This window comes from Triticum dicoccoides, chromosome 7A (genome assembly GCF_002162155.2).
Source record: "Triticum dicoccoides isolate Atlit2015 ecotype Zavitan chromosome 7A, WEW_v2.0, whole genome shotgun sequence".
NCBI lineage: Eukaryota > Viridiplantae > Streptophyta > Magnoliopsida > Poales > Poaceae > Triticum > Triticum dicoccoides.
In genome coordinates this window covers 14,386,809-14,391,056 of record NC_041392.1, presented here as the reverse complement: position 1 = coordinate 14,391,056, position 4,248 = coordinate 14,386,809, and the positions used below count along the sequence as shown (strand labels likewise).

The 4,248-nt window shown below is 58.4% G+C and overlaps 1 pseudogene; it reads right to left on the bottom strand.

Moving 5' to 3' along the window:
• LOC119332858 overlaps positions 1–1,426 on the bottom strand; it is an 11,661-nt pseudogene extending 10,235 nt beyond the window's left edge.
• Between the last annotated feature and the right edge of the window lie 2,822 nt (positions 1,427–4,248).

Below are 4,248 nucleotides of genomic sequence, written 5' to 3'. Positions count from 1 at the left end.
ATAGAGAGAGAGAGAGAGAGAGAGATGTCCCAGAAATTCTTGAAAAGATAGATAGATAGACATATAATCTGGTGAAACCTCCTATGACCATGTACAATAGGTATCTTAATAAGTATGTCATAGATGTCATAATTATACATAAACATCATTGAACCATTGAAGTTGGGGCTGATCACCATCGTCTCTTCAATCTCTTGCCAGCTCCAGTTAATGCGGGCGATTAATGCGGATCCGATCACATGTAATAGCTAGAGTCTCCAAAATTTGGATGTATATAGCAGCGTGACTTCAGATGCAGCTGTGTAATATGCGTGAAGTCAGTCAAGCCTCGGAAACGAAAAAATCAGTCGACTTGCCGGCAAAAGTGGATCACCAACTAAAATAAAACTACATAGTATTAAATACTGACATAGTGACATGGAGTACTGTGATTAGTAAGAGACCAAACTAGAAGATCTACTTCATTACTCCCTCCGTTCCTAAATACAAGTCTTTTAAAAGATTTCAATATGGACCACGTATAGTCATGTACAGAGCAAAATGAGAGAATCTACAGTAAAAAAATATGTCTATATACATCCGTATGTAGTCTTTATTGAAATATCTAAAAAGTCATATATTTAGAAACGGAGGGAGTAGCGTGCATGCACCCGGGCTTAGGGCATCTCCAATAGCTGTCGATCCTTTTTCTTCATTTTCTTCAGCAAGTGTTTATACGTTCTAGTTATATGGCAGGAGAAAAGAAGCTGCCGCTGAAACGTGGCTAACTGGAGGCCAATTATTTTTCTTGCCGCGCGGCACGAGGAAAAGGTATTAGATGAAGAGAAAAGGACAGTTCAATGTGTTGGTCCACTGTCCATCGACAGAAAATGAAGGACAGAAAATTGAGGTGCACCATCCTGGCCTCTCGCTGCTTCTCTTCTGGATAGTGTATGCAAGTCACTGCAAGTAGCTAGCTAGCCTGAGAGAGACAGACCGAATCCGACAGATTTCTCGGAAGAATTTTCTTTGTGTGCCCAACATGTGCACAGAAATGAGACTAGGTCCTTCGGTTAGGCAGTGCATGGCAAGTACCATCCCAGTTGGGCGTTGGCAGCTGGCTGATCGCACTACCGGAACAGGGCTCGATGCCGACTGCCAAAATAATGCCGACGGCCCCCGTCGCCCTACTCTGAGATATGCCGAAAGCCAAGGTCAGGCCGTGGGCGTACCCAAGCCATCGGGCTATCCCCAGGTTTGCCAACGGGCGCCGGCATAACTCTGCGTACGCCTACAGTAGCCGTCGGCATACCTGGCCCGTCGGCATAGAGGTGGGCCCGGCATGTGACGGGCGGTGCACGCCGTCAGCTCTATACCGACGGGAGGGACGATGGCCGTCGGCATAGCTCGAGTCCACATCATCGATCCGCTGCACCTGCCACGTCATTGATCCAAGGCACGCCTATCAGCTACCCCTGCCGCAGCCTATGCCGACGGTAAAGGGGCCTATGCCGATGGCCTGCGGCCGTCGGCATCGAGCCCTGTTTCGGTAGTGATGATAACCTCAAGCAAATGCGTCAGACCTTTGTGCCAACTTGCATCCTGTCTTGATCCTGTGATGCTTCAACTTGCTGAGAAGACCACTGTTGAAGCACTTCACATTGGCGGAGGCAGAGTCGACCACTGGCGCAGAGGATGAGCTGGAGCCGGCTGGGCCGCCCCTGCCCGTCCCTGACCGCGGCGCTTCTTCTTCTGCCCAAGGCGGCCGCGGGGCACTCGAGGCAGAAGTTGAGGCCACATGCGGTCGCTGGTAGCGACGGGGGACAAGAGCAGCCTGGGAAGCCGGGCAGGGCGGTGAGGGGCGAACGTGGAGGGCAGTGGACGGACTGCGCTCCCGCCGAAGCGGGGAGACAGGGAGCGGCGCCATGAACCACGGTGGTTAGCGGCCGGCGGGGGAGAGCGCGACCGGCCCTGGGCCGAGTTGCGGGCGGGAGAGTAGCGATTCAGGGAGCGGCGCTCGTCACGACCAGGGGAGTGGCGACCAGCGCTAATAGTGATGCGGTGGGAGTACCGGGATGAAAGTTGGTGACAAAGGTCTTCCTCTCGGCGCATGGCGTCCGACGAGGGGCGAGGAAGGTCCCTTCGCTCCTCACAGTGGCACTTATACCGTGCGGCCCCGTCATCCTAGTCCCTCGTCATGGCAGGGGGGTCTGGGAGGCGGGGGGCTCGCGAGACGGTGGGAGGTTGCCGACGGGGGAAGGCCGAGACAGCGCGCGGGGAGAGGTCTGTCGAGGTTTGGTAGTAGTGGTTGGGGAATGAGGGGCGAGGGAACCCTAGGGCGGCCAGATAAAACCGCCTCTTGGGCCGATGGTGGGCCGCACAGGCGGCCTGGTTGGAGAGGGGGAGGACAGCCTGCAGCAGATGGGCCCCACAAACCCGCAGGCCAGGTCAAGGTCACCAGCCCGGCCCACAGGGGGGCGGCCCGACGCGGGGAGGACCAACAACGAGCGGCCCAGGGAGCGGGGGGCGTCTCTGGCTAGGAGGGTTTCTCCTCCATGAGCATTAGCCGTCGCCGCTACCAACAGGGCAGGCACGCCGACGAGCGCGAGAAAGAGGAGGCCGAAAAAGGCCAATCCTGTTGGCGAAGGACGCGATGAGGGGGCGAAATGGCGAATGTCGGCCGATGGGAGACGAGGAGGCCGGCGGTGGAGGGCAGGATGACAATGTGGGGAGGATGGAGGAGCCGGTGGCTGGGGAGGAAGAAGGAGCATGCCATGAGGACCGTGTCGGACCGAGCTCGGAGCGCCCGGAGACCCCCCAAGAGCGCCAGCGGCATCCACCCCCGGCCCTCATACCCGAACCCGTGCGGCAAGGCGAGCGGCCAGGGCTCGCCGTCCTTGCGTGCCGAGGCGACCGCGAGACAGGGCCGAGGCCACCGTCCGCGTAAGTCATCGCCTGGGGGGCAAGGGAGGGGGAGGCAGAGCAGCCGAGGCGCTCCTCTAGGGGGTCAGCCTCAGGGTCGGTGTCGTCCAGCAGGTCTGCCCATCGGGGTCGTGCGGGAGGGGCCGGGACCGGCGGCGCAGCTGAGGAAGGGGAGAAGAGGAGCTGGGGACGCGTCCGGGAGCACCCCGGGGCGCCCAGGGAGTCGCCAGAGCCTACCTCCATCTATACATCCTCTTATGGATTGAATTTGAATATCGGTCGTGCCTTGTTTTGTCTTGTACTCCGAACTGGTCATTTTACGTCTATATATATGCACACGAGGCTCAATCAATAAACATTGATTCCATCAATCCTCTCTATTCCCTTCTAACATGGTATCAGTCTAACCGATCCAACCTTAGTCGTCGCCGCCACTTCCGTCCCGCGCGTTGCCCCTGGGGCGGTCGGCCTCCATGCACGCCGTCGGGGGCCACGCCGCTTGTACCTAGGGTTTGTCCGCCAGTCGAGTTGATTGGCTGCCGTAGAGAGTCTTTTTCCTGACCCTTAGATCCGGGGTTTTCTCCCTCTTGCTGGTCTTTTTATTAGCGTTTATTTTTTATTTTATGATCTAAGATCAATTTGCATTGGCGCCATCGCCGTCGACACCCGCGCGCCTCTATCCGACACTGGCACGACCACTTGGCCTTCTCCCTGACCTGGCGGCCTCACGAGTTGTGGCGGCCCGTCCCGACCATTGTTCACGCATCTACCCGCCTGTCGCTCTACATCGAGCGTCGTCGCCCTGATCTGATCAGATCCTGCATCACCTCACCTCCACCCCGCTTGCTGCATCCGTCCACCGGCCCAGGCGCCACGCCACGCATGATGCGAGGACCAGCTGTGTTTTGATGTGTCACTTGCGCCCCTCTCGGGCATGGGCCGCATGCACGGGCAGGCTGTTCACGCGTCCCTCGCGCGTGGCCTCGGTGGCTCAGCCACCTCATCATCCGCCGTCGACCCGACCCTGCGAGCGGCCAGATTGATCACCTAGTCGCCGCTGCGCTTCATCCGTGTCGCGCGACCGACCTAGGTAGTCGTTTGTGCGTGCCTCCGCGGGTCCTGTGAAGATCATCCCTGATTAGAGCACGCCCCTCCACCGATTGAGCATAGGGGTGCCGCAGCGTCGCCGCCCGTGGTTCTTCACGCAGATGCATGGACTTGCACGTCGCCGCTGCGTCGCCCCTTCGGGCTATAATGCCGCGGCATGTAGTCCCCGCCGCCGCCCGAGGCCTAACCTGTGGCTGCCCCGACCCACGCACCGTCACTACGCCGCCCTTCGGGCCGTAG